This window comes from Cupressus sempervirens, chromosome 8, assembly GCF_028749045.1.
Source record: "Cupressus sempervirens isolate cs-2001-9-10 chromosome 8, ASM2874904v1, whole genome shotgun sequence".
Taxonomy (NCBI): Eukaryota; Viridiplantae; Streptophyta; class Pinopsida; order Cupressales; family Cupressaceae; genus Cupressus; species Cupressus sempervirens.
This window is the reverse complement of record NC_143125.1, coordinates 41,017,961-41,042,132: the sequence shown is the minus strand read 5'-3', so window position 1 is coordinate 41,042,132 and position 24,172 is coordinate 41,017,961. Positions and strand designations below refer to the sequence as shown.

The following is a 24,172-nucleotide window of genomic DNA, read 5'->3' as shown; positions in this document are numbered from 1 at the left end:
AATGCTTAAGTAGATCAGTAGAATTTATGAGTTCATGAAAAGGATATCTCATAAGAATGGAAATAGGTGATTACAATTGATAAATTCAATTACAAGTTAATTGAACAAGATCTCCTGCTAATAGTTGACTCTTTGCCCCTATGGATAAAGAACTAGTCATATAAATTAGAGGTGTTAGAGAGTAAATTCTTCTGCTACATGTCCAAACATTTCAAATTTAAAATCATTTTTGTTCCATTTTGTTTAGAGTTATAATGTTGGTCAGCACTCATTTATATTTTACTTCTAGATATTAAGTAGCTTCTATTCCTAGAAGTAATTGTAAAGTTAAGGAGAATTAGGACCAAATTTTCTTGTAAGGGATGCATATTAGTCTAAAAGTATCATAAATTGGATAAACTTTCTATATGTTAGGAATTAGAGATAAAAAATAGAATGAAACTAATATAATTCTCATGTATCTATGGTTATCTAAAGCATCCCCTAGGTAAACACGCCTTGGTCTTGTAGAGCCTAAAGAGTATGAAGCTATTTTTTTTTTTTGTTGAAGTTGGTCCAAATGGTTTACACATAGAATTATTGATGGGAAATGGCTATTAATTAGATTGTGTGAGTATTATCAATTTGGTGTTGAGCATTTTGTTGCTCAGTAGTTTCAAACACCAACAAGTTTTATGGAAAAGATAATGGAAAGTCTAAATGGAATAATGATGATAAAAACAATACTAAATGGAGAGGAGCTAATTCTTATTGAGGAGGTACTAGTTCTTATCATGAGATAGCTAATTCTTATTCTAGAAATGGTTTTCGTGGAAATTCTTTCAGCTGTGGTAAAGAGGGACATAGATCCTTTGACTGTAGATCCTCTGAAAGTGGACAAGGTAATATAAATGTTGTTATTGAAGTAGATGATGAGGGTTCACCAAGTGGATCTAATGCGAGAGAAAATTTGATGGTGAGAAGAACCTTGTGTAATAAGTGAAGTGATAACGAACCTATCCTTAGAAGAAGTTTTTTCAAGGCAAGATGTAAGATGGCTGGAAAATGTTGCAAAGTGATCATTAATAGTGGAAGTTCTACAAACTTGGCATCAGAAGAGCTGGTTACAAAGTTACAGTTACAAATGTTGAAGCATCCTAAACCCTATCATGTTTCATGTATCAAAGATGAGCATAAGATATTGGTATGTGAACAATGCCTTGTGAAGTTCAAGATGGGACATTACTTTGATGAAGTTTTGTGTGATATTATGCCTAAGAATTATTGTCATATTTTATTGAGTAGACCTTGGTAATATGATAGATATGTTGTACATGATGGAAGATTGAATCAATATACTCTTTGGGTGAATGGAAATAAACAAATATTGTTTCATTTGATTGAAATTCCAAATAAGTGTACTATTGTAAGAATCTACATGGTTGATGGGAAATAATTTGAAAAGGAAATGAAGAAGAATCAAGTCTATTTTTCCATAATCCCAAGAAGACCAAGTTGTGCCAATAGTAGTCGAGTGCCAAAAAATAATGTTAACTGAGTAACAATAATAGGTGACTGATTGACAGTGGAAATTGGTAGTATTGATGGAGTGCCATTAGAAATTGTAAAGTTGTTGAATATGTATAATGATATTTTTGCAAAGGATATACCTAATGGTTTACCTCCGATTAGAAGTATAAATCATTGTATGGATTTGATTGTTGGAGCTAGTTTCTTGAATAAAGAACCATATAGATTGACACTTAAAGAGAATGAAGAACTTATTAGACAAGTGCATGAGTTGTTGCAGAAAGATCTAATCAAAGAAAGCTTTAGTCAATGTGCTATACCTATTGTATTAGAACCTAAAAAGAATGACAAATGGAGAATGTGTACTTATTCAAGAGATATTAATAAAATCATAGTGAAATATAGATTTTGTATGCCAAGGATGGATGCCATAATGGATTGTTTGAATGGAGCAAAGTATTTTACAAAGATTGATTTGAAAAGTGGTTAGCATCAAATTAGAATTAGAGAGTTTGATGAATGGAAGACTGCTTTCAAGAAAAGAGATGGTTTGTATGAATGGTTGGTTATGCATTTTAGTTTGTCTAATGCACCTAGTGCTTTCATGAGTTTGAGGAATGAAGTTCTGAAAATATTTTTGGGTAAGTTTGTGATTATTTATTTGGATGATATTATGATATTCAATAATACTAAGGAATAATATCTTGACCATGTTAGACAAGTATTGAAAAGATCAAAGGAGGAAAAGTTGATGGTTAAATTGAAGTGTTCATTTATGCAAGAGGAGATTGTGTATTTGGGATTTGTGATTTGAGATAATGGTTTGAGAATGTATCCTAAGAAGGTTAAAGAAATTTTAGAATGACTTGCACCTAATAATGTGGGTGAAGTAAGATCATTTCATGGTTTGGCTATTTTCTATAGGAAGTTTATAAGAAATTTCAGTTCTATTTGTAATGCTATGACTGAGACAATGAGAGGAGATAAAAAGAAATTCAAATGGACACATGGATTTGACAAGAGTTTTAAGACTTTGAAACAAAAGGTCGATAAATTACCTATATTGGATTTGCCTAATTTCAATAACATATTACGAGTTGAATGTGATGCAAGTGGTAGTGCAATAGGATTTGCATTAAGTCAAGAAGAAAAACTTGTTTCTTTCTTTAGAGAAAAGTTGAATGATGCTAAAAGGAATTATTTTGTGTACATGATCAAGAGTTTTATGATATTGTTCAAGCCTTCAAGAAGTATAGATATTATTTGATTCCTAAGGAGTTTGTGTTGTATACTAATCATATAGCTTTATAGTGTTTGGGAAGTCAACATAAATTGAACCAAAGACATATGAAGTGGGTTGAGTACTTGCAGAGTTTCACATTTGTCACTAAGCATGAGAATGAAGTTACTAATAGAATTATTGATGGATTGAGTAGATGATGTCTTTATTGACTGGGATGAAGGTTGAGGTTCTTGGTTTTGATGACATGAAAGATTTGTATGATACTGACCCTAACTTTTTTGAGGTGCAGAGAGGGCACAGAGCACCAAATCTAATAGAACACAGAAGTAAGTATGATGAGTATTTTATTCAAGAAGCCATGTTATTCAAAGGTATTCAATTGTATATTACTAGAAGTTAAGTATGATGAGTATTTTATTCAAGAAGGCATGTTATTCAAAGGTATTCAATTGTATATTCCTAAAAGTTCTATGAGGTTGAATTTGATTAAGGAGATGCATAGTGGTGAATTGGCTAGACATTTTGGAATTGATAAAACATCAATTTTGTTGAAGGATAAGTATTATTGGCCACATATATATAAGGATGTTTAGAATTTTGTAAAGAGTTGTGGAGTTTGTCAAGCTACAAAAGGAGTAAGTTAGAATATTGGTCTGTATACAACTATTGTTATTCCTAAGAAACTTTGGAGTGACATCAGTATGGATTTTGTTCTTGGATTGCCTAAAATAGAGAAGAGATATGATTATATATGTGTTGTTGTGGATAGATTTTCTAAGATGGCTCATTTCATACCATGCAAGAAGACATCAGATGCTAAGCATGTTGCTAAAATTTTCTTTAAACAGATTGTGAGATTGCATGGATTACCAAGAAGTATTATTTCTAATAGATATAATAAGTTTTTTGGTTACTTTGGAAGACTTTGTGGAAGAATATGGGTACTGAGTTGAAGTTTATTTCTACATTCCATTGATAGATAGATGGACAGAAAAAAGTTGTGAGTATAAGCTTGGGTAATTTGCTGAGATGTTTAGTTGGGGATAAGCCAAGTAATTGGGAGATGGTATTAGCACAAGCTCAATTTGTATATAATAATTTTGTGAATATGAGTACAAGGAAGATAGCTTTTGAGATTGTTACTGGAATGAAGCCTAGAGGTATATTAGTTTTGAGAGATCTTGTAGGTAAAGAAAAGAGAAGTGATGTAGGAGAAGAATTTGCTAATTTTATGGAGTCTTTGCATAAGGAAGTGAAGTTGAGATTGGAGCAAAGTAATTAGAAGTTTAAGGAGAATGATGTTAAGTCTAGAAGACATCATAATTTTGAAGTTGGTGATGAAGGAAGATTTCCTATTGGAACATGCAATATGCTAAAGATAAAGAAGTTTGGACCTTGTAATTTCTTGAAGAAGTTTGACAATGGTAATGCTTATGAATTTGAGTTACCTAATGATATCGACATATCTCCTATATTCAATATTGTAGGCATAAGTAGCTTCCATATAGTCTACCTCTGTGATGGACAAAGTGACCACATCTTGTCTCTATCTCATCTAACTGATTAATATTGGCTCAAATGTTTCATAATTTTTTTGATGATTTGATTAATATTTATTGTGAAATGCACCACATTAGATAATGTATAAATATTGAGGTTATATGGTACATTTTGTATTAAAAAATGTAATAAAAGGGTCAAAACATAAACTTATATAAAAATTTATAGATGTTATTAGTATTGTTCTAGTTTAATGTTTTACAAGATTCCTTTATTTACATCCTTCCAACCTCATTTCATTTTGCATAGAATTTTTAATGATAAAATAGGTTCTCAGTATGCTATTCTTGTATAACTATACTCTACTCAAAATTGTCCATTGCAATCCTTTTGATCAACACAATTTATGCATGGCATCTTGCATGGAGTATTTGTGCCTATAAATGCATTTCATATTATTTGGGAAAATTATTTCTCTCTTTTTTTTTGAATGCTGAAGGAAGTTTGAGTTTTTGCATCTCCATCAGTGCCATTGCTAGAGTTATATATGCAACTATTTCAACTAAAAATTAGTAGTCAGTCATTGGCATACAACCATGCATTAGACTAATTTTGTAAAGCATTAATATTTTCATTTTGATGACTCAAATATGTGGTTATTAAAGACCTGGTAATGAGATATTGAAGGCATTGGAAAAAGTGACAACAAAAATATGTGATATTGTATTTTTTTGATGTGACATTTAGTGTGGATATTTAAGCTAATAGACTTACCCCCTACCAAAGTTTTGCCAGTTTGTCTAGATTTCCTCACAGTTTTATGTGGTAAGAAGTGGATTTAAAATGTTGTGTCTTCCATTTTATACTGGTTGATGCAAATGACATGTCCTAAACTTTTGTTGATTAAATCTGATTAAAGATGACAAATCTAGGTTAGCACATTTGTATGAGAATATCATAGGTAATAGAGAATACCAGTTTATAGAAAATATGTCTACGTTTATCTATGGAAGTTGCATTTATCTACAGAAGGAATATTGGGATAGAGAAATTCTTTTTTATTTGCTAGTGAAAATTTAGATAATTTTTATTTTGAATAGTTCGGTTTTATAGATTCCTACTTAGTGATCTCAATGTTATAGATCTTGAAGCTATAGATATAAGAGGTTTCCTAAGCTCAAGGATAGTTATAGGAAAATGGATGTTCGATCACTTATATATAATGTTTTTCTATTAATCAATTTATTTATTATCGATAGAAGAATTCACATTGGATATTATCTAAATGAACAATTAAAGAACTAAATTATAAGTTGCATTTAGTTAAATTTTATTAAAAGAAAAATAAAACAGTTAGCTAATTGTAGATGGTCTACAATACTGACTTATTATGTCAAATCCCTCAACACATGCAAAATGTTTGATAGAATGTCTCCATGCAATGTTCTGATACAATTGTGATACCTTCAAAATTAGTTTATAATATTAGGGCCATGAGAATGAGGTCATGGTGGAGGGGGGCAGGGGAGCATACCAAAAATAGGTTGAGGATTTGGCATGTAAATGTCACTTGAAGCTTTAAATGGAATATCATTGTGTGTTAGAGAACCTATGAAATGCTTGGGTGGTGCCTTTGCAAATTTTGGGGCCCTCTTTTGTACTCCAACAAGTTTCATTTTGCAAATTTTTGGCTTTTGACTTGGATTGTCACAGGGGGAGTTAGTTTGACAATCTCCAGATTCAAGAGCTTTTAGGATCTTCTTTCTATTAAATTCTCTAGTCTCACATCTTCACTAAGTGATTTTGCTTTAAAGTTTTATAATTTTTTTCTCATTCAATCTTGTTATGTTTTTCCTTTAGTAGCATTATCTTGTTGCAATGCTAACCGGTGCCTATATTTTGAGTCAAGCTTTGAAACAAGTCTAAGGGAAACCACCACAGTGATTGATGAATTCTTTAATTTTGTAGATGTTTCTGACATGTTACTATATCCCTTTAAGATGAACCAACTAATGGTATTTCTACACCATGTGCCTCAAGAAATTTCATTCCTATATCATGGGCATCAAGTAATGTGCTTGATTTAGACTATTTTCTTATTTCATAATCAATTTCCTTCTAAAGAAGTCAATGAAACATCTAGCATTGAACATCTGTGTCATGGGCTTTTTTTCCAGTTGATAGAATCAAGCTAGGCTTCTTTTATCTATTTTTTTTGCTAGATGCACTATCCAAAGAAAATTCATCAAAATCAACACTCTCAGAAGGTATGGATGTCCTAGATGATGCACTCTTAAAGTCATTATCTGTGAACTCTTTTTGATGCAATGTAAAAATATCTAGCCTAGTGTATTCTAACATAAGCTATTTTTCCTTCTCCTAGGATCTTGGGCTCAAGCTTTTGTTGAGATCCCATGCAGTCACTTTCCTTGGAGGAGCTTTTTAGATCCTCAACTCATAACATAGGCATGCATTAACCCATCTCAAATAAACTAATTCCTCAACTTCACTAAATTGATTATTTTTTAGTCATTCTATTTCTTTGATAGATCTTTTTTCTCATGCCTCAATAAATTGACCTCCTCTCTTTCCTTGTCAATAACCTTTGTTTGTAGTCTAAGAAAAAAATCAATACCTTTTGTTGGAACCAAAGAACCAAATTAGATGTGTAAGAAATTGTCTTAGGCTAGAATTCACCCAAGACCAAGGAACTTAGACACAAGCACAATAGTAGACCAATAGAGAGAGTATGATCACAATGAAGATGTTCATTCAATATACCAACCTGAGAGTACACTAGGAATGCTTGTATATAAAGGCCTTAGGAGATCTTCTAGAATGCATAGAAGTCAGAATCATGATAAGTCATACAACCAAGAACATGCCCACTAGATATGGATTACCCTCTATTACACACAAAATTAAGTGTGATGATGTGAGGTTAAGTCTACAATAGTGTAGCACACAAATCAGTGGTCTAGAAAACATGTGCTAAATAAGGAGTGTGAATAACTATGTTGTCAACATGACAACTTAGTGAATGATGCAAACTCCTATGTTGTAGACACCATGTGCATAATTAGAGTTGTATAATTGATGAGAGTACACAAAATCATAAGTTTCTCACCTAAATAATTAGTAAAATGATGAAAAATAATTAAATAATGCATTAACCTAAGTAAACTAAAGTAAGTATAATAAGTAAATACTTATTTACACCAACACCCCCCCTTAAGTGCAACTTATGGGAATGCCCTTAAGATTATGAAATCTAGGATGATATGCAAGATGGGTCCCAGCTACTAGGCCATGTTAGGTACCCATGTACATAATGATATGAAATCTCTCATAAAGTAGAGAAATAGGGAAAACCTCATGGGAAAAACCCTCCCCCAAAAAGAGAGATGAATAGGGATGCATTGATGAATGTAGTAATCAAGACCCCCCCATTATGACATATATCCATTATATACATAAGAGAATGATGAGAAAAGGAAGAGAGATAGGATAGGCTCCCCTCACCCAAAGAAGAATGCCAAATAATGACTACTTTGATGAAGAAGTTGATCCAAGACTAAAAAATGGTGTTCCTCCCCTTAGGAAGAAATAATGTCAAGGGTACAAATGAGATGCTTCCATTGTGTGTGGAAAGAATCCCATGGATAAGTAATGTCTCTAAAACTTGCTCAATTTGATGAAGAACCTATCTCAAAGAACTGTCTATCTCTGCAACTAATGAAGAACCATGCTACAACTGCTGATCATAAGTATCCAAAATCACTTCAATCTATGAGGATCGATCATGCAGAGAATGAACAAGAGAGTCAAATGAAGCCCTTGTGACAATTGAAGAAGGATTTGTTGCATCAAGAAGAAGAGGCAGATCATCAATATTATCCCCCAAATTTGTCAATGAACTTGTACCTAGAAGAATGGATGTGCCCTTCTATTCTGGACCTATCACTATGGTGATGGATTCATGTGAACTAAACTAATATAGTGACCTCTCACTCCAACTATAAATAGAACTCCACGTGTCTGAATCTATTGAAGCATTATCACTGGTGTCACTATCAGTTTCCACATAGCATGATGTGTGGAGAGGACTAGAGGACAAGCTAGGTGAACTTTCCTCAAAGTATTTATCCTTCTCCACAAAAATCTGATGTGTCTCAAGATCTAGAAGTTTGTATTCCTTCACACTATCTTCATAACCAATGAAAGTACAAGGTCAAGATGATTGTGCCTTGCATCCCCTAGAAGATCTATTTTCCCATGTAGCACAACCAAAGACTTTGAAGTGTGTCACAATAGGTTTTCTACTACACCATTCATCAAAAGGAGTCTTTCCATCTAAGGCTAGATGAGGAGACTGATTAAGAATGTAAGTGGCACCACTGATTGCTTTGACTTCTAATGATGGATCTAGAGACTTGGCTTGTATCATGAAACTTGCCATAGACTTAAGAGTTCAAATCCTCAAAGCTACAACATATTTCTTATGTGGACTAAATGTTGTTGGAGTTTGAAGATCAATGCCCTTGAGTCTACAAAAGTCCATAAGTCTTCTATTCACATACATGCTTCCATTGTCCATTCGGTGTACTTTGATGGCTTTCCTAGATTTTTTTTCTACATGAGTCTTGAAGGATAGAAACTTATCCAACACTTCATTCTTGGTACAAAGAAAATAGACCCAAGTGAACCTTGAAAAGTCATCTACAAAGGTTAGTATGTAGCAACCCTAGCTAAATGCAAAAGGACCTACTAATACCATGAGAACCATTTATAGAACACCTGGTGCTCTTGAAGAATTCCCTCTCTATAACTTTCACTCTAGATGCATATCCACTTAATCTATTGAACAGTCACCCTTAAAAAAGTTGATTTGAAGTAGACCTCTGACCATTCTATTTGTGCAAAGTTGCTGAAGGTAGCAGAAGTCAAGATGACCATATCGTTGATGCCATAATTGCATGTTTGAATTTGATTGTGATAACAAGGCCTTTGAAGGAGACTTGGGCATAAAATGCGAGAAGGAGTATAACCTTTTGTTATGATTTTATTTCCCCACTACAACCAAAGAATTATCTTTAAGACTATTTACTTTTATTGAGTCTAGAAGGAACTCAATTCTATGTCCATCTCTAAGGTGAGTGATTTGGTAGATTGATAGGAGATTTGAACTTAGGTTTGGAACATAGAGAACATCTTGAAACTCTCCATTTTTCATCTCCACATTTCCTTTTCCTTCAACTTCCATTTTTCTATCATTTCCCATGAAGATGTGTGGTACCTTGGACTGCTTCATTGAAGAGAAATCCTCCTTTGAAGAACCCATGTGATATGAGGCACTTGAGTCAAATATCCATTCCTTCAAAGAGTTTGAATTTTCCATGAGTTCTTGCCCTTTTCCCTTTGAATCTAAAAAAGACCCTTTCTACTTGTAAGCATTAGGCAATGGAACATTATGTCTCTTCATAATGTTGGTTAATTCATCAATCTTCTTAAGATAACACTCATGCTCTTCATGACCTGATTTTTTGCAATAAGCACACTTCTTCTTCTCCTTATTGTTGTCCCCCTTCTTGTTTGAATTTGAGGACTTGCCTTGTTGATTGGATTGTGGTGTTTTTCTTTTCTACATCCTCTAATTTGTTCTTCCATTTCTTCTTACCCTTTCCTTTATTTGAGAACCCTCATTATTGACCACCAATGCTTTAGATTGAGGTGATTTGAGAATCCCCATTGATTTCAACTTCTTTTCTTCATCATCCAATAGTTTAGCATATTCATCAGAATTGACTTTATTATAGGTATACCCTAAGGTAGTCTTTGAGGTGTTAAAAGAAGATACAAATGTGGAATACTTTGATGGAAACTTGTTATGAATGAGATAGATCAGTCTATCATCTTTTATAGAACTCCCACAATCAATAAGCTTTGTCCTTAGTTCATTCACTTTGATGATGAAATCCTCTATTGAGTCATATGACTTAGGATCTAAGGAGACAAGATCATCTTCAATTTTGAACACATCCTCTTCAAACACTTTCCCATAAAGTTTTTCAAGGGTATCGCAAGCTTCCTTGGATGTATAACACTTCTTGATTTGATACATGATCTTATCATCAACCCCCAAACATATATCACCTAGGGCTTTCCTATCCATTGCTACCCAAACTAAAATATCACTTTTTGAAACCTTATCACTTGCTGGTTTAGAAAGAGTACCATTTACATATTGTGAAACTTTATTATGCATTAAGTGATACCACATTTTTATGGACCATGTATCATAGTTATGAGGAGTTAATTTTGGAAACTTAAAGTTGCCCATAATGCAGAAAATGAAAGAAAAGTGCAAAAAAGAGAGAACACAACACAATGAACACCCTCACTTTTCACTAAATCAAGAAACCCCCCAAAAATGGATGCTTTGGGAACTTTATTAGTAGTGCAATTACAATGAGCCACTTGCTAATTTTGGCCTTCGTGAAGTTTTGATTTTACTTGTTACAACCTCTTAATAGATTCCAAATCTAGAACTTTACAATGTGCTACAATTTTGAAGAATTATGAAGAAAAGAAAGGCCCTATTGCAAAAAGTGACACTTTTTTTCACACAATCCTACAATCTAACTAAGGATCTAGAAAATAGACAAAAAATAACACACTTTCAAAAAAAATAGAACTTGTTTTCGACTATAAATGTGCTCGTATAGAGAGTTGAAAGTTGTAAAATATAGGATTATGCAGGTATAGTCACCAAAAAATGCAATTTCTAACAAATCCTTGCACCAAAACTAGAAAAGAGCTACACGACTAAAAAATCTAGGAAATTCTACCCAATTTTTTAAAAAATACACCTAATTTTGAGTCTGAATGTTCAAGTTATGGCCTCCCGAAGGTAGACTGCAAAATCAAAAATCAATCTAGAGAGGGGTTGCATCAGAAAAAGATGAGATTAAATTTGATGGTCATATGGCCATGACAGCAGTTTAAATTTGGCCAAGAATGATGGTTTGACGATCATCAATTTTAAGCTCATGAAAATGATGACATTAGTGTCAAATCAGCCAGTGATGATGTTAGCATGACATCATGATGATTTCATCATGTACAAAATTTTACAAACACAAGAGGCAAAAAAATCATACTCTGATGTGTCTAGTATGACCAATGACTCAAATGTCTGACCCGGGCATCTGTATTACTGCTAACTATGCAAGCATTTTTGTGGAAGGTTGCCACATGGCAGGTTTTGTATCACCATATATCACAAGGGTATTGGGTGACTAGGCGATGACTTTTCCCATGTGGCTAAAGATTAAAATCTGCATGGCCTACTAAAGATATTCTCGCGTGGTCGAGTCAAGTATTGCCGTGTGTGGCTTGCTTGACGTCTGATTATCTACGATGGATTTATAATTGTGTTGGTATATTCTTTAGTTCGCTGGACTTTGGATGTAGATCACCACTAAATTGAGAATAAGTTCACCAAGTTTTTTACAAATTAGTCCCACATGCATGGGATTATGGGCATTGAAGCTATTTAAAATAATGACGCTTCACACTGAGTGAAAAGGCAAGGTCACTGGTGGAATTTACCATTGGTGGTTGGGAAGGTTGGCTGCTGTTGGTTGGAAAATATATTAATTCTACAGGATTATTGTTGGAAATGATTGAAAGAGCTCATGAATGAAGAGCAATGGAATTGGTAAAGAATGCTTTCAATCATTGTTTTTTCATTGATGTCAAACTTGCTACTTGCAGGAATGACAATTTCTTTAGTAATCCAAATACTATAAGTTGGTTGATTGACAAGGAGGTGGCAATCAATAAGATGTAACTAGAGTACCTAGAAAAAGGTTGAAGTTATGATGTTGTAATGAAGTATAAGGATTAGCTAAGCCATTGATGAAATAGTGTATTGATGATATACTCTAAGACACAGAGGATAGACACACTAAGACATATCAAAGATGTAAGGTTTATCTAAGTCATTTGTATAGCCTAACTAAGTTCATAAGAGAGTGGGGAGCAAGCTAGTTAGTGCCGAAAAAATTCTTAGTTAAAGCTGAGCAAGTTCACCTTTAGAGTGTGCCAAGTGATCTTCAAGTGCTGAGTAAATATCAAGTGCCGAGTGATCTTCAAGTGTCGAATAAATATCAAGTGTCAAGCGAAGATCAAATGCTAAGCAAAATACAAGAGCTGAGTAATATAGAGGGTGTCAAGCATTAGTAAAACAATAGTGCCGAGGTGTTGCATTATTTTGAAAATTGAAGATTTGCCAGATTTGAGCCGACATGGTAGTTATTTAAAATTTTGTGAACTAGATAGAAGATAAGAATGATGAACTGGTGGCAAAGAACACTATGTAAACCATTTTTGGCAAATATAGTTGGATTATAGATGAAGTTTCTAGATAAGAGAAAAATATGGGATAGATACATTGTATCTTACCTAATCTGTTGGAACCCTAAAAGTTGGAAAGGGAGAATCGAGTGGGAAAGGTATTCTAGATTTCTATTTAAGGAGTCATAAGTTCACAAAGCAAAGTGTGGTGTGGTGGTCAAGCATGAAATTATGAAATGATGAAGAAAGTGATAAGGTGGAAGAGAGCACAACTACTTTGCTTCAATAGGTGACCATAGATATGGTTGCATTGGTTTAATGAGTAAGAAGATTCAAGATGACAAAGCTTGAGATGACAAGCTTTCAGAGTTGCAGTGATTAAAGCCAAGAAAAGGATTGAACTGAAGTGTGATCTGTAATCTACAAGATATGTTATAAGTTGAATTAGATCAAAAGTCATTATTGTTACTCTCTAGCAATTGTAACAGTTAAGATAAATCCTATGAACTTAGGTTGGTTTAATAGCCATGTTGTAAATCTTTTAACAGGGTGACATTCCAAGTGAATGTTCCACAGTCCTTTAACTAGGCCCATTCCTAATAGTATGGTGAAATCCTCTAATAAGGTCACATTTAACAATGTTTTGTAGAATTTAATAGGGAAAACCATCAGAAGTGGTTGAAATCAACTGTGCAGTTATTTTGTGGGTATCATCCCCACCCCAGTTTTACCTTCTTATTCCTAGAGGGTGTCTGGGTTATCAAATTCTTAGTGTTATTGTGTGATGCATGTCTACTTTTCATAGTTGTTTAAATGTTCAAATTACATGCATGATAGTTTCAATTATGTGCTATTGAGGATTAAGAGAGAAAAAGTGGCATTGGTCCTTGAATAATGTATTCACCCCCCCTCTCGAATATTCTAAAGAATTATAACAATTGGTATCAGAGTATTGCTACTGACTTAGTTTAGAAGGACTAGAAGCAGAAAATATCAAAATGCCTAAAAGAGAAGTTCCCAAGCTCAACAAAGATAACTTTGTTGCATGGCAAAGCTTGATGAAGCTAAATCTTGGTTCCATAGGAGATTATGCCCAAAATTCAATTGTTACTGAACATGTTGATCCAACTAGTACTCTTACTGTAGAAGATTTGAAAAACAAATAGGAACACTATAAGACAATGCTGGAAATTGCTTCTGCACTCAACTATGCTGAATTCGATGATATCAAAGGATGTGATATAGCATTCAAAATGTGGAAAGCCCTATTAGAAATTTATGGAGGAGATCAAAATGTCCAAAGAGAAAAAAGAGAAAGCCTCAGAGGAAAGTTCAATGATATGAAAATGGAAGAAGGTGAGAATGTTTTTCAGTATCCCACTAGAATAAAGGAAGTGGTAAGTGCAATAAGATGCTTGAGTGGTCAATTAGATGATGATACTATTAATAGTAAGTTCTGAAGAACCTTTCTCCCTATCTATGTTATTAAAGTATCAACTATACAAGAGCTAATATGTGTGCCAAGAAATAATCTATGTTTTGAAGGAATAGTGGGTAGACTCACTGCATTTGAGTTATCTAACTTTGACAACTACAGACCTGAGAATGTTGAATCTTCTTTCAAGGCCAAGCTATCACTAAAAGATGTTGAACATGTGAAATCAAAGAAGGGAAGAAATATGAAATATGTATCCAGTGATAGTAGCACTGATGAGGAAGATGTGAAACAATTTGAAGCATTGCTAGCTAGAAGATTCCACAGAGGCAAAGGAAAATTCAAAGGTAAGCTACCTATCATTTGTTTCAATTGCAATGAAGTAGGACATATTGCTACAAGGTGTATACAAAAAAATGAATACAAGGAAGGTAACAAGTGCAAAGACAAAGGCAAGAAGTGCTATATTGTTGAAAAAGATTCTAATGATAATGATGATGAAGTTGTCTACGTGGCCATGAAGGACCAATCTAATGAAGAAGAGCCTACAACACTAGTAACATGGATAAACAAGAATGACAGATGGATTATAGACAGTGGATGCTCACATCACATGACAGGAGACAAAAGTAAGTTTGTTAGCTTTACTTAGTATGATAGAAATAGTGTTAGATTTGGTAATGATGCTCCATCTCAAATCAAAGGAAAAGGTTCCATTAAGCTTATAGAGAAAATTTCATGTGATGATGCATATTATGTTGAAGGACTAAACTACAATTTGCTAAGTGTCTCACAATTAGGCAATGTAGGGTGCAAAGTAGAATTTGGAAATAAAGCTGCAAAAATCTATAATTCTGATGGTAGATTAATAGGAAAAGGAGATAAAACAAGAAGTAATCTATTTTATCTTGATCTGAAAAATGCTTTTTGTCTTGTTGCAAAATTTGATGATGTGTGGTTATGGTATAGAAGGCTATGTCATGTCAACTTTGATAATCTAGTCAATATCAGTAAAATGAAGAAAGTTAGAGGTTTACCTAAACTAAAGAAGCCTGACAATATCATGTGTAAACAATGTTAGCTAGGAAAGATGACCAAGTCAAGTTTCAAGAGTAAAAACTATACATCTAAAGAAGTACTTGAGTTATTCCATACTGACTTATGTGGTCCAATAGAAGTACAGAGCTATAAAGGAGATAAATATATAATATTGTGTGTTGATGATTATTCCAAGATGATGATTGTTATGTTCTTAAAACAAAAATTTGATGCTTTTCAAATGTTTAAGTGGTATGTGGCTAGAGATGAAAAAGAAAAAGGAAAGAGTTTGAAATGCCTAAGATCAGATAGAGGTGGTGAATTCACATCAAACGAATTTGAGATATTTTGCAAAGACAAAGGAATCAAGAGACAAACATCAGCTCCTATAACTCCCCCATAGAATGGAATTGCTGAGAGAATAAATAGATCTATGATTGATTGCACCAAAACATTAATGATGGAAAGGATTGTTGCTCTGAAATATTGGAGAGAAGCTGTAAGTGTGGCTATTCATACACTAAACTGAGTACAAGTCAAGAAGGGTACTAATGCAACACCTTTTGAATTATGGTATGGTCACTCACCCAATGTAAAGCATTTCAAAGTATTTGGTTGCAAATATTTTATCCTTAAAGATGATATAAATGGAAAATTTGATGCAGAAAGTGATGAAGGCATATTCCTTGGTTACTCCACTAGAAGTAAATCATAGAAGTGTTTAAATACTAACAGTGACAAAATTGTGGAAAGTGCAAATGTAAACTTTGATGAGCATGTAGATGTTCAAGTTGAAAAACCAAAGAAAATGGATGACTATAGACCCTTTGTATATTCTTATGAAGGAATGCCTATTGAAGAGGATACTATCAATCAAATTGGAATTCAATAGCAAGTTTTAGTCTCAGTCAAGTCACAATCAGTGAATGCCAAGCTGCATTCAGAAGTCGAGTTGCAGAATGAAGGAAATGCTCATTCAGACTCTAAAGTCAATACACATGATAGAGATGTAGAACTACCTGACAACAAAGTGCATAGTGATCCTAAATCTAAAAGATCAAATATGGAAACAAGGACAGAACCAAGATTGTCCAAATATGTGAAGAGACATCACCCTGTTGAATAGATAATTAGTGACAAAGATGCAAGACCAATGACAAGGAATAGACTAAGAAATGAATCATGTATGTTAAGAAAATTTGAACCTAAGATAGTGTATGATGCATTATAAGATGGTGACTAGTATAAAGCTATGGAAGAAGAGATTGATCAAATAAAGAAGAACAAAACCTGGAGTTTGGTTCCCAAACCAATTAACAAGAATGTGATTGGCACCAAGTGGGTATTCAGAAACAAGCTAGATGAGAATGGTGATATTACTAGAAACAAGGCCAGACTAGTATGTAAGGGTTATGCTCAAGAAGAAAGATTAGACTATAGGGGCATATGTAAGGGTTATGCTCAAGAAGAAAGATTGGACTATGTGGAGATATTTGCCCCTATTGCAAGAATGGAAGGAGTAAGAAATTTACTTGCATATGCTGCATATAAAGGTTTTAAAGTCTATCAGATGGATGTAAAGTCTACTTTTCTGAATGGTATATTGGAAGAGGAAGTGTATATTGAACAACCAGAGGGATTTGTTGATGAAAATAATAGGGATATGGTTTGTAAACTACATAAAGCACTCTATGGTCTGAAACAAGCACCTAGAGCATGGTATGAGAGACTTCACAAGTATCTAGTGCAAATAAGATTTGAAAGAACTGATGATAACAACATGTACATCAAAGAAAAATAAGGTAAGGATATTATTGTATCTAAAATATTTGTGGATGACATAGTGTTTGGAGGGAAGGAAGTGCTTTGCAAAAGTTTTGTAGACAAAATAAAATGCGAGTTTAAGATGTCTATGTTGATGACATCAACTTAAACATGGTATATTTATGACACAATCAAAGTACATCAAAGAGATACTTAAAACATTTGGATTAAAAGACTCCAAACTAGTCAGCACACCAATGGCAACAAGACATAACCTATCCAAAAATGATGTATCAACTAAAGCTAATCAAAAAATATATAGATCCATGATTGGAAAACTACAATATGTTGTACATAGTAGACCAAACATAGCATTAGTAGTTGGAATAGTGGCTAGATTCTTTGCAAATCCTAAAGAGAATCATCTCATAGTAGTAAAAAGAATAATGAGGTATCTCAAAGGAAATGAAGATTTTGGCTTATATTCTCAAAAGGATGAAAAGTTTGAGCTCAATGCATACAAAAATGTAGATTGGGGAGGCAACATTGATGATAGAAAGAGCACAAGTGGAGGAGCACTATTTTTAGGAAAAAGACTAGTTACTTGGACTAGCAAGAAGCAAACATGCACATCTCAGTCCACTGTAGAATCAGAATATGTGGCAGCAATAGTCAATTGCACAAACATTGTGTGGCTCACACATCTATTGAAATGAATGAAAGAAGAAGTAACCAAACTTGTGATATTGTATTGTGACAATACAAGTGCTATAAACATATCCAACAATCTAGTAATGCATGCAAAAACCAAGCATATTGCAATCAAGTATCAGTATGTCAGAGAATTGGTAGAAGACAAAGAAGTGAAGATGGAGTACATTCATACAAAGGAACAAACTGTAGATATCTTCACCAAACCATTGCCCAAGGATTATTATGAATATCTGAAAGGAAAGTTGGGGTTAATGCCCCTAACTCAAGTAGTTTAAAGCAACAAAGAAGCTGCCCTACATCAAAAGGAACAAATCATTGAAATATCAGAAGAGTGATGTAGAGGATGACAGCAGGAGCAAGAATTCCAAATCAGTCACAAGCATGGTGACAGAGGGAGAAAACATGAGATGCAAAGCTTATATTTTGCATGTTAAAGATGCTACATCTTTGGCATTTATGTCAAAGAGGGAGATATATGCAAAAAATTGATCATCAATACAAAATAAGAGGGAGATACTTATGAGAGAGATATATATGAAAGAGAGAGATATATGAGATCAATAGTAAGGATGCAACAGTAAAAAGGGAGAAGTAGAAAGTAGCAAAAAACTATAATTTTGGTGGTAACTAAGTTGATCAATTGATCAGTTTGGTTTGCCATCAATGCCAAAGAGGGATATTGTTGAAAATGATTGAAAAACTCATGAATGAAGAGTAATGGAATTGGTAAAGAATGTTTTCAATCATTTTTTTGTCATTGATGTCAAACTTGCTACTTGCAGGAATGACAATTGCTATAGTAATCCAAATACTATAAGTTGGTTGATTGACAAGGAGGTGGCAATCAATAAGATGTAACTAGAGTACCTAGACAAAGGTTGAAGTTATGATGTTGTAATGAAGTATAAGGATCAGCTAAGGTATTGATGAAATAGTGTATTGATGATATACTCTAGGACACAAAGGATAGACACACCAAGACATATCAAAGATGTAAGGTTTAGCTAAGTCATTTGTATAGCCTAACTAAGTTCATAAGAGAGTGCTAAGCAAGCTAGTTAGTGCCAAACATGTTCTTACTTGAAGCCAAGCAAGTTAACCTTTAGAGTGTGCTGAGTGATCTTTAAGTGTCGAGTAAATATCAAGTGCCAAGTGAAGATCAGATGCCCTCGAGTAATATAGAGGGTGTCGAGCATCAATAAACCAATAGTGCCGAGGTGTTGCATTATTTTGAAAATCAAAGATTTTCCAGATCTGAGTTGACGTGTTAGTTATCTAGAATTCTATGAACTAAATAGAAGATAAGAATGATGAACTGGTGGAACAGAACACTATGTAAACCATTTTTGCAAATACAATTGGATTCTATATGAATTTTCTAGATAAGAGAAAAATATGGGCTAGATACATTGTATCTTACCTAATATGTTGGAACCCTAAAAGGTGGAAAGGGAGAATTGAGCGGGAAAGGTATTCCAGATTTCTATTTAAGGAGTCATAAGGTCACAAAGAGAAGTGTGGTGTGGTGGTCAAGCATAAAATTATGAAATACTGAAGAAAGTGATAAGGTGGAAGAGAGCACAGATACTCTGCCTCAATAGGTGACCATAGATATGATTGTGTTGGGGTAATGAGTAAGAAGACTCAAGATGATGAAGCTTGAGATGAAAAGCTTTTAGAGCTACAGTGATTAAAGCCAAGAAAAGGATTGAATTGAAGTGTGATCTGTAATCTACAAGATATGTTGTTTGTTTTATAAGATCAAAAGTCATTATGGTTACTCTCTAGCAATTGTAACAGTTAAGATAAATCCTATGAACTTAGGTTGATTTAATATCCATGTTGTAAATCCTTTAACAAGGTGACATTCCAAGTGAATGTTCCAAAGTCCTTTAACCAGGCTCATTCCTAATAGTATGGTGAAATCCTCTAACAAGGTCATATTTAACAATGTGTTGTAGCCTTTAATAGGGCATGCTTTTAACAGGGTAGACCATCATAAGTGGTTGAAATCAATTGTGCAATTATTTTGTGGGTATCATCCCCACCCCAGTTTTACCTTCTTATTCTTGGAGGGTTTCTGGGTTATCGAATTCTTAGTGTTATGGTGTGATGCATGTCTACTTTTCATAATATTTTAAAGGTTCAAATTACATGCATGATAGTTTCAATTATGTGCTATTGAGGATTAAGAGAGAAAAAGTGGCATTGGACCTTGAATAACTGATTCACCCACCTTCCCCCCCCCCCTCTCAGTTATTCTAAAGAATTATAATAGTTATGACATAGTATAGGTGTCCACAGATGTGATGTGGATTTTTTGAATTAACCTGCCCAAATATAATGAAACCCTATGAATAAATAATAATATTCCAATAAAATTACAGAGCCAAGTCAAGGTGTCACTACTCGATTCGGCTATAAAAAAATTCTCTTCTTGTGCAATTAATAAATCCAAAAATACTAGTTCAAAAAATAAAACATAAAGAAATAAAATAATTGCATATCTAAAATAAAATAATCAAATCAATTAAATGATCATACCCAAACTGCAAATCGAGGTCTCTAGGTTCTGATTTGCAAAAAAAAAAATTCCTCATGATCAACTTTTACCTAGCATGGGAAAATTTATAGTCAATCTTTATTGAATTGATGCTCCAAATGCAACAATAAGGCCAGATCTAGCTCTAGATGCTCCCAATTTCTATAGATCCTTTGGATTCATGTCAAGGTGTTGAAGCATGAACAATCTTGAATGACTATGTGTAGAGAATCTCTCTCACTCTAATAACATCTAATAATTTGGCTCGGGCTAGATTTCACCCAAGACTAAGGAACTCAGAAAAAAGCACAATAGTAGACCAATAGAGAGAGTATGATCAAAATGACAATAATCATTCAATATGCCAACTTGAGAGTACACTAGGAGTGCATGTATATTAAGGCCTCAGGAGAGCTTCTAGAATACATAGAAGTCAGCATCATGATAAGTCATACAACCAAGAACATGTTCACCAGATATGGATTATCCTTCATTAAGCATGGAATTAAGTGCGATGATGTGAGGATAAGCCTACAATTGTATAGCACACAAATCAGTGGTGTAGACAACATGTGCGAAATAAGGAGTCCAAATAACTATGTTCTCAACATGACAACTCAGTGAATGATGAAAACTCATATGTTGTAGACACCATGTGCATAATTAGAGTTGTGTAACTCATGAGAGTACACAAAATCCTAAGTGTCCCACCTCAATAAATAATAAAATAATGCAAAATAATTAAATAGTGCATTAACCTAAGTAAACCTAATTGTAATATGTAAATACTTATTTACACCAATAAGATGCATAGAGAATAATTCAAACACAAAGTTGTAAATTGGAAAAACCTTATGACCTAGATGCAACCTAGATAGACCTAGAGAAATATAGATGGCAAAATGTACCTCGATATTTTAGAAAAGGAAGTGACCTTTTCTTGTGCATAGTCTAGTTTCACTATCAATTCCCACTTTTCTTGTTACATATCTTTTTTGACCCTTCTTAATTCAACAACTTCCACTTCTAGTTCTTTCAACTACTGTAATTTTTTCTCAAGTTAAAAATTATTTTTAGGACCATCTTTCTCCTTATCTTCAAGAAAAATGATTCTTTATTGAAGCATATTCCCAGCTATCAGAAAAAGCATCCTTCTCCTTATCTTCACTGATATTTGCACTATTCTCAATGTCAAAAAAATTTCCTAGCCATCGAAGAAAGAAAAAATAGAAAAACATACACCATAAATGTCAATTCAATAAATGATATGCCATCAATGTCAATTCAATAAATGATATGCTATCAAGCTCAATTTGGTATTTGCTCAAACATAAATGTCATTGAAAAACCCAAATCCTCCATGTAATTCCCCATACTTTCGACTTAATGTCCAAAACCATCATCTCAAACCCCTACCCATATCTCAACCTTCACACAATCCTAATCTTCCAAAGTCACCATCATCTAGACACCATTTTTCTCAAATGCAAAAATAAAATGATCTAATCACCGAAAGTCATACACCCAATGCCATTTCAAGAACTTGTTCCAAAGCATGTCATTATGGATTCCTTCTCTCCTTTAGATCCAAGCAATTCCCCATCCCATAAATCCCTTATCCCTCAAAATACATTTATCCCTTTTAATCCATTTCATTATCCCCTCCCTAATCAAGATGAAGACATTCCCTCTATTGCACCCATTTATGATTCCATTCCATCTCAAGAGCTAGCATCCACAGATCCTCCACTTCATGAAGACATTTTTTCCACTCCATCTACTAATACTCATCCATTTCAAGATCAAATCACTCCATCTCATGGTTTTATTCCCTCCACTCTATTATATGATTCTATTCCATTATAATATGATTCTATTATGTTATATTATACAATCATTACTTTCATCCCACTATATGATCTTGTTATAAGTCAAGATCAAAGTACCCCTTTATTTTGATTTCATGATCCCAATCCATCTCATGATCCTATTATCCCTCATAATCCCCCTTGTGATCCTAATCCTTCATGTGATCTTGTCACACCTATCCAATCTACTCATGAACCCCATATATATGAACTTGTATCTTGTATTAAAAATAATAAGTATCCCATTAAAGAAATAATGTCCCAAGATTTTGGTATACCTTCAACTCCTTCCAAATCTAAAATTCCTCCATCCTCATACATATACTCTGCTTCCTTCCTCATTTTCATCCATTTTGGGTCATTATGTTCCAAATCCAAACTCTTCATCCCTTCCATCCATTTTGTGTCCTTACATACATCCATTAGACATATCTAATTCTTCCACTTCATCTCCTCATGTTTGTAGTAAAGATCAATTTAGACACACATCCTTGAATTCCTTCCAATTTTTACCATCCATAATTTCATCCATAATCTCTCCATCCCATTTATCCTCATACACACCCATACCATGGCCAATGGAAGTAACATGGATGCCAAAGATAAAGTGAATCAAGAAAAATATCCACATAAATGAAGGGATCAACATGTCACCTCTAAAAGACATGTTCAAGAAAAGAAAAATGTGATCCAAGAGAAAGAAAAAATCCAAAGGTCACAAAGGCTAAAAATAAAAATTGCAAAATTTATGTGGATTCCAAAGCTGCTTGATTAAGTGATAAATATGAAGGAAATTTTCAAAATGGTATCCAATTTCACTAATCCAAAGGCTGTCTTCTTCCAAAAATCATCAAAAATTCCATTTACCAACTTCATTTTGGGTCCTTCTATCCCAAAATCCATCATCTCCTTGATCCATTTTGGGTTCCTATATCCGAAACTTCAAAATTTTTCCCACATATGCCCCAAAATTTCTTCTTGTCCATCACCCTTCAAGGTATGTGCCAATGATGATCTTTATAGCTCTTTCATCTATGCATTCACAAGTCTTAAAACCTAGCATCCATCAACCATGTCTTCCTCCCACCTAGTCCAACCCCTTTACCCAAACTTTTTCATAAGTCCTTGACCTCCATTTCCAATCCCATTTCATCCTTCCCTACATTATCCTGCCTACATCTATGAGAAAATAGTAAAAATTCCTTCAAAATAACAAAGAAAGAGAAATAAATATCAAGGGATATCATCCATGTATCTAGATGCTTGATTCCTCCCTTTGTTTTCTTATCATGTATCTAGTGTCTTCCAATTTCACTTATCCATAAAATCACTTTTCCTCTTCCACTTTCACTCTACACTTGGGGAAAGCTTCATCCAAATAAATTTCTAAAGTATTTTTAATGTCAATTTGAATTTAAGATACTAAATAAAGAGTTTACAATTTTCTCCCAAATTGTAATTATCTCATTGTACTAAGAGGCAACATAACATAAAGATACAAGTAATATAGTGTCTTATATGGCCAAAAACATCATTGGTTTCATATGTGATACCCTTAGATTTAATCATAAGTTATTTCAACCATATACGGTAGTCATTTCTTGGTTATAAATATAAAGGAGTGTGCCACAGATGTATCAAAGGTAATTTAAGTATTTATCCCTTTGCTAGGCTCTCCCTCTAATCCTCTTTCAATCTCCTTATTTTTTAACTAATTTATTTCACCATCTATATCTCTTTCTTTTGTAGTCTCTCTCTCTCTCTCTCTCCCTCTCTCTCTCTCTCTCTCTCTCTCTCTCTCACACACACACACACACACACACACACATTGTTTGATCTCTATCCATATCTTCCTCTCTTCCCTCCATATCTAGAAAAATCTCCTTCTCCATCCATTTATGACTTTCTACCACTCCTTTTCATATGCCTATAAAACTCTACATCTATATGTTTTTCCTACCATATTTCCCTATCTATTTATATCTTTTTTTTTTTCTTTCCATATCTTTCTATCCCAATATATTTGCTTCATTTAGATGGAAATATATCTTTATCTTTCTCACTTCATATCTATTTGTATATATGTACTTATCTATGTCTAATGTCTCTCTATGGATCTATTTTTAAAGGCTATGACCCTATGAAAAGTCTTCCCTATTAAAGGCTTACAAAGATAGTTAAATCTTACCCTATTAAAGGAT

General features: G+C 33.6%; 1 pseudogene; it reads right to left on the bottom strand.

Moving 5' to 3' along the window:
- Positions 1–5,757: 5,757 nt before the first annotated feature.
- Positions 5,758–21,253, bottom strand: LOC149541478 (protein CHUP1, chloroplastic-like; annotated as a pseudogene).
- Positions 21,254–24,172: the final 2,919 nt, after the last annotated feature.